Source organism: Pyrus communis, chromosome 2 (assembly GCF_963583255.1).
Source record: "Pyrus communis chromosome 2, drPyrComm1.1, whole genome shotgun sequence".
Classification (NCBI taxonomy): domain Eukaryota; kingdom Viridiplantae; phylum Streptophyta; class Magnoliopsida; order Rosales; family Rosaceae; genus Pyrus; species Pyrus communis.
In genome coordinates, this window is record NC_084804.1 from 15,895,358 (window position 1) to 15,910,105 (window position 14,748).

The 14,748-nt window shown below is 38.5% G+C and overlaps 2 pseudogenes; both read right to left on the reverse strand.

The window, feature by feature from the left end:
* Positions 1–1,106: 1,106 nt before the first annotated feature.
* LOC137726577 (disease resistance-like protein DSC1) lies at positions 1,107–5,451 on the reverse strand (annotated as a pseudogene).
* Positions 5,452–9,968: 4,517 nt separating this feature from the next.
* Positions 9,969–14,416, reverse strand: LOC137724853 (disease resistance protein RPV1-like; annotated as a pseudogene).
* Positions 14,417–14,748: the final 332 nt, after the last annotated feature.

The following is a 14,748-nucleotide window of genomic DNA, read 5'->3' on the forward strand; positions in this document are numbered from 1 at the left end:
ATGAAGAAACCAAAATGTGTTTGCCACTGCAAAATGTAGTTCTTCTTCTTGTTCCTTGAAATGTCACTGATTAAGGTCTATAAGTTTCATTTCCACTTGCTTCAGATTCTTCACAGCGTCTCTTTGGTCTCGTTGGAGCTCTCTTCAACTTTGATACCAAATTTCTCAACTTTTCGGGCACACATCAGGCAGATCCCACACTTTTCACCTGAACATTGTAATCACCATAGGGTCTGTCTTGCGCGTCCGGTAGTAGGTAGATGTACAAAGGAACACCGGAGATGTAGCCCAAAAGCATCCTCCGCCACAAGACTTGCAACACCCACTACCACATTCTGTTCTTTATAACCATTATAACAGCTAAAACATTTCTCGGCTTCTGACTTCTCACTTCCACGCGCTTCAGGCCCATCACTTCCATTTGCTTCAGTTTCATTTCATCCCGTATCTTCTTCTGCTTGTGGTCCTCCCAACATGACATTAAATTTCAACTTCTCAGCATCTTCGGCATACAAGAAGCACATGCCACACTTTTTCACCAAAGGACTCCAATGAAGTCTGCTGAACGTATCCGGCTGGTAGAAGTCAGCGGAGCATTTTTTTCTTTTTCTTTTCAAGTTCAAAGGCTTCAGGTGACTACAGCCGGCACTCTGTTAGTACTTCGAATCCTTATTATAAAGTTCAAAGGCTTCATACAGCAGGAAGACGTGATCTGAATCTAATCTGCATGAATAATCTTTTCGAACCAAGCATGGAACTTGGAAAGGACAATTGAATTCAAAGCTTTTCACCATTGCTAGTTTTGAATTGTACTTGCATCCAAACTGCACAACCCATTAAACCAGACAACTGTCGAATGCAACAACAACAGATAGAGCGAAACCCAAGAACCCTTTACGAAACCAATTTGCAGGAAGCTCGATATTTATGGAAGATCCCTTATTCTGATTGTTGAATCAATTTGGAATTTCATATCCCTGACAACCAATGGAAAGTAATATGATTAAATTCCCTAGTACCGGCGAGGTTCACCAAAAAAAAAAAAAAAGCCGTTATGATATAATGTGAGTATGAAACTAATTGTTATAGTCCACCATTGTGATTCAAATTGGTTTAGAAAAGTCTTATAGATAGAGATTGAGATTGTTGAGAGCATACATGAATCCCACATCGGGTAAAGGAGGACCTTACATGTACATCTAGAATAGCTTTCAACCATTTCCAGCACATTTTCACAGAAACTTTGTATAACCACTGTGCTTATACATTTCATATTACCATTGTACTTGTACATTATACATCATCGGAAAGAGACCCCATTTTGGATCGATCAGCTGCGTTGTGTCTGTCGACTTGTCACCATTTTTGACATCAAATCAACTGCGGCATACGAAGCTTTTAAACCTTTTAATTTCCAACCATCTCCCAAATACATCGGCAAGATCCCACACTTTGTCACAATAATGTTGGAACAATCAACGGCTCTCCCATCAGGACGCTGGTCTATTACTGGGTAAAATTCAAAAATGGCATCCGTGACGCCATTCAAGTTTCCTTTCTCTACCCGTTCAAAGGTACTAAACCAGATGAATACGTGAGACGTGTTGAGGCTGCAGTCACTGATTTCTCCATAGTCGGCAACCATGCAACTCCGATGACAGAAACGATGGTCACCATTGGCTTTGAAATTAATCTTACATCCAAGCTTCAAACTCCCTTGTACATTATAGTTGTCGAATGCAACAACAGCAGAATAAGCGAAACCTAGGAAGTCTCCACCAAAATGTTTTGTAGAAAGCTTGATCCTTATGGAAGATTGATCACAACTGTCACGGAACCAACTTGGAATTTCACCACCAATACATACAACGCAAACTAAGGATCTGAAAACATATTCCTGGTCAGTGAAAACATATTAATGTGTTAGAGAGCAGAGAATCACAGTTATTAAATTTAAAAGAGAGAGAGAGAGAGAGAGAGAGTGCGAGAGAAACGTACATTACTTTCTTCTTCAAGTTCTAGATGAGATGCTACTTCAATTTCTTCTTGTTCAAGGTACTTTGATAATGCAGTTGCCATTCGCATAATTCTAATGAGCGCATCTGCCATTATATAACCCCGGACATGCCGAACCATTACTCCGCAATTTGAAAATGTAAATTGCTCTTGAATCCCTCGAAAATGTTTATATCCATCCCAATCTAGAGCAAGTGCAGTCTTTAAACTCACTCTGTTGAGTGACGTGCAGCCGTGTGCTTGAAGCCAACGTACGCCTGGAAGCTTTGGTAAAGATTCAAGGCTCCTGCAATTGGTTAACCACAGCCAACGCAGCCGAGGAGCTTCTTTGATGCTTGCAGGTAGGCTCTTGATCGCAGTTCCGCTCAGATCAAGTCTCTCAAGTGATTTCAAATTACCAATGCTTTCTGGGAGACTCACAAGCATTTTGCAGTTGTTCAGTTTAATCTCACCAAGACCAAGGAGACACTCCAGTGCTGATGCGGGCAATACTTCAATTGCTGTCCCACTCAAATCTAACTCTGTTATATTCCTGGGAAGCTCAGAAAACTTGACAAGAGATGAGCAGCCCTTTAGACTAAAAGAACCGGATACTTTCAAATTACAAGTGTTGCTTGGAAGATTCTTAAGGTTTTCACAAAAGTGAATATCCAAGGAACAAAGTTTTTCAAGAGACCAAACTGATGAAGGCAATTCCTCTATTGCGGTGCTATCTAAATATAACTGTGTGGCATCTCCGAAAGGTATTTGAGTTTTGTGCAGTCTGTCAGGTTTAGATAACTAAGCTTCTCGAGATACTGAAAAGACGAAGGAATTTCAACCAAACTTTTACACCCATAAAGATCTATATGCTCAATGTTTGGACTTTGATAGAGATCTGGAACTTTAATCAGACGATCACACAAGCCAAGATCCATCACTTTTAAGTTCCTAAGATTCTGTTACAAATAAACGAGAAATGGAAAGAATCAATAACAAACAACAAAACAAGCAAACTACGAGATATATATAGTAACTAGTAAAATACTTGCATATACATACCTGGCCTTCGTTCCAAAGTTGCTCAATGTGGCTGTTGTGCATTTGAATCTCGACAAGATTCTCCAAAGAAATTTTTGATGGAAAATATTTGAATGGGTATCCTTCCAAGTCAAGATAAGTAAGAGAATGGGGAAGAGAAACTTTTACTTTGCAGTACATGTTACGGCTAGAGCTATAAACATATAGCAATTTTAGATCGTAAATCTTTTTGAAGTCCGCATGATTCAAGTGCATCCCTCTAATCCCAGACCTGCTAAAGAGAATGGCTTGAATCGTTGCCTTTTCCTAGCAGTCAAGAGCAAAGTGTAGATGTGAGAAGTTGAACATGTAAAAATGTGATTATATATGTACAATAGTGGATGGATTTGGCTCTTACCGTATTAGTTTTCAATTCATGATTGACATCCTCAACAATGACCAACCGATTGCATTTTCTGGGCTCTTCAATACATTGTTTGCGAACAATTTCCATACCCATTTCTTGTAACAAATTATGCATCTCCAGGCTGTTATTTGTTGAAACTGATATGAGAGACTTATCAGTCAGAACTCTGATTCCCGCTGCACGAAAACCATACATATGTAACATTTCTTGTACAATGTATACATCTTTCCCTTGATAAAAACACGCTATATCAAGAAATATCTCCTTCTCATTTTCATTCAATCCATCATAACTCTGTCTCAACACTTTACAGATCTCTTCGTTTCCAAATTCTTTCAACTCCTCTACCCAATCTGCTTTGCTCTCACAGTGAAGGAATGAGGAACCCAAAATTTGAAGAGCTAATGGAATTCCTCCAGCATATTCTACCACAACTTTTGACAACTCTGTATAATCTTCTCTAGGAGTGTTATTTTTGAAAGCACTCAAATGAAAGAGTTGAAGAGCTTCATCAAAATTTAATCTCTCAACCTCGTATATTTTGTTATGGTCGACATATGTTTGGAGTAGGCTCCTATCTATAGTTGTTATAATGATTCTACTTCCGGGGCCAAATAAAACAGGATCTCCAGCTAGAAAACTTAATTGTTTTGCATCATTTACATCATCAAGAACAATGAGGACCTTCATACGCCCCATCCTCTTTCTCACAAGATCTGATCGTATTGTTGGAGTGCCGATATTTAGATCTTTTTCCTTTAATATCTCACTAAGAAGTGTATTTCGCAAGTGAAGAAGTCCATCTTTTTGTTCTGATTTCTCTCTAACATTTCCAAGAAAACAAGAAGCTTCGAATTTAGAAGAGAGTCGGTGAAACACAACATCAGCAAGAGTTGTCTTGCCAATGCCGCCCATGCCCCAGATACCTATACTGTAAACATCAAGTGAATCAAGGCATAATGACGACTCAATATGTTCAAAGCGTCTTTCCATTCCAACCAGGCCCTTCAAAACAGTTGATGATTTTTCATTCAATTTGGTCCAAATATCGTCTACAACTTTCTTAACTAATTCAGCCTCCGTCCTGACAAATATATATGATTATGAGGACAAAAATCAGTTAGTAATAATTTTGCCTTGATTAAACCTGTACTAATAAGTATGCCTTAATTAATCCTGTTACTCCTGTATGCATTTAATAGTACATTTCTTCACAAATAACTTGGATAGTTAGTTTGCTACCTAATTATATTACTTACCAATTACAAATAAGCTTGTATAATAAATATATAAATAAATAAAATAGCCGTGAGTAAAAACAAATGAATCACAGAACTAATTACCCTGTTTTGTTTGAATTATCAAACCCACATAGATTGGCTGCATCCACCAAAGCAGCCCTCCACTTGTGCACCTTGTCCATACTGCCCTCGAAGCATTTTTCGTGTTCAGCAATTGCATTTGCATAAATCCCGTTTTCTTTCCTTAAATCTGATGGACTGATGTCGTAAAAAATGGGTACAACAAATTGGCCATTTTTTTTCTTGCATTCCATTAGATGCACCAGTTCAATCAAACACCATTTGGAACATGCATAGTTCTGTGAGAAAATGATCACCGAAAGCTTTGATTTCTCGATAGCATCAAGAAGGGATGGTGCAATTTCATCTCCTCTGTGAATTCTGCAATCTATGTAGGTTTCGATATTCTTGCTAATTAAGGCATGATGAAGATGGCTGGTAAAAGTACGGCGGGTGTCCTCGCCTCTGAAACTAATAAATACATCATGCTTTTCTCTATGAGCTGGGGGTATAGAAAAAGGCGGAGGTGAAGAAGACGAAGCCATATCCTTTTTGGAACCTGCAAACCCCACAAGTCAATCTTTCAATGAGAACGAGAAATGATGGACCAAAAATTCTTCATCAAATTACAATCTTCACTAAATAACAAGAAATGATGAACTCAAAGACATATATATGTACGTATTTGGGTTAATCTCACTTTACTACGATAAAAATTTCTTGATTTTCAACATTTGGTGCATGAATTTTTCGTTACAATCTGATACCTAAAGTCATAACACTTTCATACATCCGTTAAGTTTTACGTGAAGAACTTCGTTAACTGATGACGTGACATTCACGTGTCAACATGAACCCATGTGGATGGTAAAAAATTAAAAATTACAAAATCATAAACTAAACAAAAATTAAAAAAAAAAAAATTGAAAAATCCTGTTCTAGCTAAATTATTTCCAATCAATAAAAGTTAAATCCTCAAAATCCAAACTCCAAATCAAACCCACCACCGATTTCATCCCCAAAATCCCAACGCTAGAGTTCCGATTCTTCCCGGGTAAGTCTGTGGGATGACTTGCAGATCAAGAAAGAAGCTGCAGAGATTGGAAGTCTATGATTTTTTTATTTATTTACTTTTTGAGAAAAAGATAAAGGTATATGATTGATTAGTAGATGTTTCAATTCGGATCGAATAATGCATGAAAGAAGTTGCAGAGACTAGCTATATAATATTTCACCGAGTTGTAGTATTTTTGGTTAAATTAGTTGACTTACAGAAATAAAACAAAAACAAAACAAAACAAAAAAAAAAAAAAAAAAAAAAAAAATCCAAGAAAATCACCAGAAATTACTCAGGCGGAGAACAAATCAAATTAGGGATAAAAGAGTAGTAAGGACACTTGTAAAAGGATTCAAGCCATAAAGAAGTTGCATTACCTCCAGACCACGATGAAAATTGCAGAGATATCGAGTGGATTACGTCCAGACCACAATAAAAATTGCAGAAAGATCAACTGCCCGATGACGAAATATTAAATGCGAAAAAAGCAAATGAAGGATCAAAACTAAGCATGTGAGATAGAAAGAAGATGCAGAGACTATATATAAGCACAAGGAAAGGATCCAGGAAAATCACCAGATCGAGATTAAATAAAATGTAGAAAGGAATCTGTCAAAAGTATTCAGGACATCCAACTTTGAGTCTCTGACTAGTGACTCGTGGAGGACCTAGTATTCCTTTCTAGTATTCAGGCCATCCAACTCTGACTAGTGGAGGACCTAGTTTTCCAGCCTGAAGTGTATACCTGTTACAAAATAACAGAAGGGACTTATGTTTATGAATGGATCAAATGTGGAGGGAAAAAAAAAGTCCAAAAGAAATTTCAACTGAACAAGTAAGTAAATAACCTCAATAACAATAAGCTAAGGTTTAGCAGTTGTTTGATTTGCTTGATTTCAAATCTGACCAAAAAAGGAAAGTGATGAGCTTTTGTTAGTAAGAGTTTTGCAATAGGCAACGGTCTGCTGATAGAACTGAAGATGCATTGTGATCGGTGGCAAAGCCAGGAATAGTCGAGGGAGGGGCGAAATTTAAACGCTCAAAAGGTTCAAAGAAAATGCAGACACCACTTTTTTGTATTTTTTTTTTTTTTTTTGAACAAACGATATTATCTACAGTAAGGGGGAGGAGGTAAGCTTAGCCTTACAATGGGCTAGCAATAATGTGGTTCAAATTCGCTTTTGGTGAGAATTGAACTTAAGACCTCTCATTTACAAGTGTAGAGGAATACCACTAGACCATAGTACTAAGTGGTACAACCTCCTTTTAGATAGTAGACAATTTTAATGTTGGTCATAATGCATCAATATAAACAAGTTACAATTATTGCCAGCAAGTTTTCATGTCATGAAAACGTTGCATGATAGGCTCATTATCAATAAAAACAAAAACATCTCTCTCATTGTAAACAACCAAGCTATCACTCAACCAGTTATTTCTCATTTTGTTACGTAGTGGTGTTTTGACAATATTCATAGCAGAAAACGCTCTCTTCACCAAAGTGGTTACAATAGATAACACTAAAACCAACGTAAGAAGCTTATAAAATAAATTGTAGCTTTCACACCTTAAAACCTTCACTAATCCCATTGAAAGCTCACTAATTCCTAAGTAAGAATTCACACAACAAACTGAAACTTTTGGAATTATATATATTTTTATTTCTCATAACCATGAGTTTTGCAGTGTTCTAAAAATCGATCTAGGCGGCCGCCTAGGTGTTGGGTGGTGGCCGGCCATGGGGATTAATTCAAAATCGGGAGCAAAATTGGGACAGGGATTAGGCACTCGCCGAGACAGCCTGGGCCGCCCTTGGCCGGCCTAGGCGGGCGACTAAGTGGCCTAGGTGGTCCAAAAATTTCAGTTTTGTTTTGTTTTCAAGAATGCAGATCAGCTGCATTCTTGCCCTTCTTGGTTTTTGGTTCACAGTTTGGCGAAAACGAAAGGATGAAGACAATGAGAAATAACTTTCTCTCTATTCCCTTCACACCACGTACACTCTGCATACTTTTCTTATTTAATTTTTTTTCTTAGTTTCCCTCCAATCAAGTTTTGACAGCAAGCATCAAGTTGCTTGCTTTTTGTAAAAAAATCATAGGCTGTCAGTCCCTAACATATTGATTTTTCTCTGAAAAAATGATGGGGTATCAATCCCTACATCCACATATTTCACACCTTTATTTCTCTTTAAATTAAACATAAATTAATATTGTCACATCCCGGCCCGGGGCGGATCACTTCCCGGGCCTGCTCCACCACCGTAGCACGATATTGTCTGCCTTGGGCTTACCATTCTCTCACGGTTTTGTTTTTGGGAACTCACGAGCAACTTCCCAGTGGGTCACCCATCATGGGATTGCTCTAGCCTCCTTCTCGCTTAACTTCGGAGTTCCTACGGAACCCGAAGCCAGTGAGCTCCCAAAAGGCCTCGTGCTAGGTAGGGATGGGAATATACATTTAAGGATCACTCTCCTGGGCGATGTGGGATGTTACAATCCACCCCCCTTAGGGGCCCGACGTCCTCGTCGGCACACACGGTACCAGGGTTAGGCTCTGATACCAAATTGTCACATCCCGGCCCGGGAGGAGGCTAGAGCAATCCCATGATGGGTGACCCACTGGGAAGTTGCTCGTGAGTTCCCAAAAACAAAACCGTGAGGGAATGGTAAGCCCAAAGCGGACAATATCGTGCTACGGTGGTGGAGCGGGCCCGGGAAGTGATCCGTCCCGGGTAGGGATGTGACAAATATGATCTCTAAAAAATATTTTATAAATTACTATGAATTACCCATATTCACATCAGAATTTTTTCTTTATTATGAACCATCCAACCCACTACGTGGGATTTTACCTTTATTTTTTAAAAAATTAGATATAATAATTCAAAATGTCTTAAGTTATATGGCCTATATGCTTAATGTGTTTTTAAATTTTGGACTTGTTGGATACTTTTTTTGCATTTTATCCATGGATTTCATACAAGTATAATTTTTTGTAAGTGTCAATATGCACTTATTTACAAGATATATAAGAAATTTACCTAAATCAGTCTAGGCGCTAGGCACTAGCCCACCTCTTGACTAGCGCTTAGCGTTTTTTAGAACTTGGAGTTTTGAGATTTATTCCAAATCTGTAATCAGACCCATGTGGCAATGAGCATATTGATGTATGAAAATGATAATTGTCTTGGTGACACTACAAGGGCTATAGGACACTAGAGTTGCGACACCCTTTTTGAACGGTGCATATTTGAATAAGGTTGGCACCATTGGAAGATATTGGTGCTTATTATTTATGCGAATTATGATTTGAGACATTGCACGACATGCTAGGTTTCAAAAAACTTATGTTTATCATTATATTTGTGTTTTCATAAAACCTGAGGGTTAGTATGTTGATAACTGTTTTATTATATATATATCAACTTGGTCCACTCATGTTTGTTTTGCGCCCCTTTCAGGACTTAGAATCGAGGCATACAATCCCGACGTCCAGACACTTCCGCATCGGCATCTTCGAGTCCTCTCGGTGTAGGACCCACTCCTTGGTTTCATTCAATTTTATATTATTTTCTTTAGTGTTCTAGATTAGAGGTGTGCTCTGAACACGGTCCTTATTTGCATATTAATTATTCTTTTATATTTATAAGCCTTATTTATCCCTTGTTTTCAGCATTTGCACTCAATAAATGGCTTTCGTCACCTTCGGGTGTCGGCCAGCACGTGCCTATCCTGGTATTCGAGGAATATCGGGATCGGGGCGTGTCATGGTCTGTTTGACTATCAAGTTAATTGGACTCAGGAAAGCCAAATGAGGTAAAGCCAGGCTCCTTAAATTAAGGCCAAGGATGTTTTCTAGACTAAATTTACAAAGACAGTGGTTATATAGATTGAGGACGAGCAACATAAAGTGCCAACTGGTGTGAGAATTTCAGATCCAAGCTCGTCTTCTTCTTAAAGAAATAGAATAGATCTGTTCAGACTGAATAGACAAAGACGAAGGACGGATTTCCCTCCATAGGACTCTCAAAGCAATAGCTAGTAAGAGATGTGATAGCTGTTGACTGGAGAGCAGAGACTAGATGAAAACTTAGTTTAGCAATTGTAGTTGTTGACTTGTATATTTCAATTGCGCAAATAAAGAAACAGCATGTAAATTACAAAATAATTCAGAGACTTAGATCAGGTCTGGCTGCCCTCCTGTTAAACATGAGATCTACTAAATAAGGAAATGATTCGTGTGCCTCTACATTTATCTCCCTCACCTGTTTCATCCTCGATGCCAATATCGAATCAACTGGGGCATACATTGGGAAGACCCCGCACTTTGTCACCTTTATCTTGGACCAATCAACGGCTCTGCCATCAGGACGATCATGTATTATTGGGTAGAAGTCAAATGTGGCCTGGGTGACGCCATTGTAGCTTCCTTGCTTTACATGGTCAATGGTACTAAACCAGACGAACACGTGAGGCGTTTCAAACTTGAACTCACTGATTTCCCCATATTCGGCAACCATGCAACTCCGATGATACATACGGTGATCACTATAGCCTTTGAAATTGATTTTACATCCAAGCCTCAAACTCCCCCCAACATTGTAATTCTTGAATGCAACAACAACAGAATAAGCGAAACCCATAAAATTAGTGTTAAAGAAGTTTGGACCAAGTTCGATCCCTAGTACAGATTTATCAACTTCATATGGGAACCATCTTGGAATTGTACTTCCCGGACATACAATGCAAACTGGAGATTTAAAAACATATTCCTGTCCATCAATAAATGTGTTAGAGAGCAGAAAACCCGAGTTATTCAATTTAACAACAGAGAGAGAGAGAGAGAGAGAGAGAGAGAGAGAGAGAGAGAGAGACATACATTACTTTCTTCTTCAAATTCAAGAGAAAATGCTACTTTAATTTCTTCTTGTGTAAAATACTTCGATAACGCAGTTGCCATTCGCATAATTCTAATCTGTGAATCAGTAACTATATCACGCCATGCATCCCATCCCATTCCTTTGCAATTTGAATATGTAAGTTGCTCTTGAAGCCCTTGAGAATGTTTATATTCATCCCAACCTAGTGTAAGGGCAGTTTTTGAGCTCAACACTTTGTTTAGTGATGTGCAGCCATGTGCTTGAAGCCAACGTACCGCTGGGAGCTCTGGTAAAGATTCAAGGCTCATGCAATTGGTTAACTGCAGACAAATCAGCCGAGAAGCTTCTTTGATGCTTGCAGGTAGGCACTTGATCGCAGTTCCACTCAGATCAAGTTTTTCAAGAGATTTCAAATTACCAATGCTTGCAGGTAGGCTTTCAATTGCGCTTCCACTCAGATCAAGTTTCTCAAGAGATTCCAAATTACCAATGCTTGCAGGTAGGCTTTCAATTGCCACTCAGATCAAGTTTCTCAAGAGATTCCAAATTACCAATGCTTGCAGGTAGGCTTTCAATTGCGCTTCCACTCAGATCAAGTTTCTCAAGAGATTTCAAATTACCAATGCTTGCAGGTAGGCTTTCAATTGCGCTTCCACTCAGATCAAGTTTCTGAAGAGATTCCAAATTACCAATACTTGCAGGTAGGCTTTCAATTGCGCTTCCGCTCAGATCAAGTTTTTGAAGAGATTCCAAATTACCAATGCTTGCAGGAAGGCTTTCAATTGCGCTTCCGCTCAGATCAAGTTTCTCAAGAGATTTCAAATTACCAATGCTTGCAGGTAGGCTTTTAATTGCGCTTCTGCTCAGATCAAGTTTCTCAAGAGATTTCAAATCTCCAATGCTTGCAGGTAGGCTTTCAATTGTGGTTCCATTCAGATCAAGTTTCTCAAGAGATTTCATATTACCAATGCTTGCAGGTAGGTTTTTTATTGTGGTTCCACTCAGATCAAGTCTCTTCAGAGGTTTTAATTTACAAATGGTCTCTGGGAGACTCAGAATATTTTTGCAATTAGTCGCTGCCCCACTCAAGTCTAATACTGGTATATTCTTGGGAAGCTCCAAGCACCGAATTTTTTCAAGAGACCAAACTGATGAAGGCAATTCCTCTATTGCAGTGCTATCTAAATATAAGTACTCAATACTGCTTGGCATCTCCGAAAGATATTTGAGTGTGGTGCAGTCTGTCAGGTTAAGATAACTCAGCTTGTCGAGACATGGAAAATACGAAGGAATTTCAACCAGACTTTTACACCCATAAAGATCTATATGCTCAATGTTTGGACTTTGAGAGAGATCTGGGACTTTAATCAGACGATCACACAAACCAAGATCCATCACTTTTAAGTTTCTAAGATTCTGTAACAAATCAATGACAATTGGAAAGAATTAATAACAGACAGACCAAATAGATTTCTGCACCGCATTTATATAATAAAATAAGCATATACAAACCTGGACCTCGTTCCAAAGTTGCTCAACTTGGTTGTTGCGCATTTGAAGCTCAACAAGATATTCCGAACAAAGTTTTGATGGCAAAGATTTGAAGGGGTATCCCTCCAAGTCAAGATAAGTAAGAGAATGGGGAAGAGAAACTTTTACTTTGCAGTACTTGTTACGGCTAGAGTTGTAAACATACAGCAACCTCAGATCATACATCTTTTGAAAGTCTGCATGATTCAAGAGTATCCCTCCAATCGCAGACCTGTTAAAGAAAATGGCTTGTAGCGTTGCTTGTCCCTGAGAATAAGAACAAATTATGAATATGAATACAATCTACAAAAAAACTAGGATGAAACTGAATGCATTTGGAGATCTTACTCTTACCGTGTTAGTTTTCAAATCCCGATTGACATCCTCATCCAAGAATAATTTATTGCATTTTATGGGCTCTTCAATACTTTGTTCGTGAACAATTGCCCTACCCATTTCTTGTAACAAGCTATGCACCTCCAGGCAGTTATTTGTTGAAATTGATATGAGAGACTTATCAATCAAAACTCCGAGTCCAGCTGCACGAAAGCCACATATATCTAGCATTTCTTTTACAATGTACACATCTTTCCCTTGATAGAAACATGCTATATCAAGAAATATCTCCTTCTCAATTTCTTTTAATCCATCGTAACTTGATCTCAGCACATTCCAGATCTTTTCTCTTGGAAATTCTTTCCATTCATCCAGCCAATCTTCTTTGCTCTCACAGTGAAGGAATGAGGAACCCAAAATTTTAAGAGCTAATGGAATGCCTCGAGCATATTCTACCACAAGTTTGGACAACTCGGTATAATCTTCGCTAGCAGTTTTATTTTGGAAAGCACTCAAATGAAAGAGTTGAAAAGCTTCATCAGAATCTAATTCCTGAACCTTGCATATCTTATTATGTTCAACCCTTTTCTGAAGTAGGCTCTTTTGTCTAGTCGTTATAATGATTCTACTTCCAGGGCCAAACAGAGCAGGATCGCCAGCTAGAAAATTTAATTGGTTTGAATCATTTACATCATCAAGAACAATGAGGACCTTCGTCCCTGCCATCCTCTTTCTAACAAGATCTGATCCTATAGTTGGAGTGCCGATATTTAGACCTTTTTCCTTCAACATCTCACTAAGAAGTGTGTTTCGCAAGTGAACTAGTCCATCTTTTTTTTTCTGATTTCTCCCTAACATTTCCAAGAAAACAAGCAGCTTCAAATTTAGACGAGAGTCGGTGAAACACAGCATCAGCAAGGGCGGTCTCGCCAATGCCACCCATGCCCCAAATACCTACAGTGTATACATCAAGTGAATCAATGCATAATGATACCTCAATTTGGTCAATGCGTTTTTCCATTCCAACAAGGCCCTGTAGAACACTTGAAGATTTTCGATTCAATTGGCTCCAAATTTCATTTACAACTTTCTTAACTAAATTGGCCTCCGTCCTGGCAAATATATGATGGACAACTAACAGTTAGTAATAGCCATTCGTTAATTAATTCTGTATGCATTAAGTTTTCATGAGTAGAAATCACTAAAAGTTTTAGAATTAGTTACCCTGCGTTGTTTGAGAAGCCACAAAGACTAGCTGCAGTCGTCAAAGCAGCCCTCCACACGTTCACCTTGTCGATAGTGCCCTTGAAACGTTTTTCAAGTTGAGCAAACGCAACTTCATAACTCCCCCTTTGCCTTCGTACCGTTGATGGACTGGTGCCGTAGAAAATGGGTATAACCAACTGGCCATATTTTTCCCTGCAGTGTAGTATATGTGCAAGTTCATCCAAACACCACGTGGAAGATGCATAGTTTTGTGAGAAAATGACCAACAAAATCGTAGATTTCTCAATTGCTTCGAGAAGGGCAGGTGCAATTTCACCCCCTCTCACAAGTCTATAATCTATGTACGTTTCAATTTTCTTCTGGAGTAAGGCACCGTGAAGATGGCTAGTAAACGTATTGCGGGTGTCCTCACCTCTGAAACTAATAAACACATCATACTTTTCCCGAGGGGCTGGGATATCATCATCACCATCATCACCATCATCATCATCATCATCATCATCACCATCCGAAGAAGAAGAAGAAGAAAAAGAAGCAGTAGAAGGCCAACAAACAAATGTTAATGATCTGAAGCACGTGTACAACAGAGTCACGATGGCGGTGACAATGATGATGATAATTTGAAAGAACCCAATGAACTCCATCTCTCGTTTCTTTTTAGCAAGCAAGAGGAATGAAATCCAACTCACCTGAGGATCCAATAAGGCAAGCAAGAGAGAGAGAAGAAAGTTACCTGCAAATTTCTCAAACATCAGCAAGTTTTATTTGATCCATACATGGTCGATATTTAATTTTAGACAATTTCTCAAACATTAGCATTTTTTATTTTTTATTTTGCCAATCTCTTCCTTCTCAGTTGAAATTTTCATTTAAAAACTCAATTAAGCACTACCTGCAAATAAATTAGAAACAGCAATGAGGAACCGAAAACTTCACAAATTTTGCAATAGGCACATCACGAAAGAAAGTTGCAGAG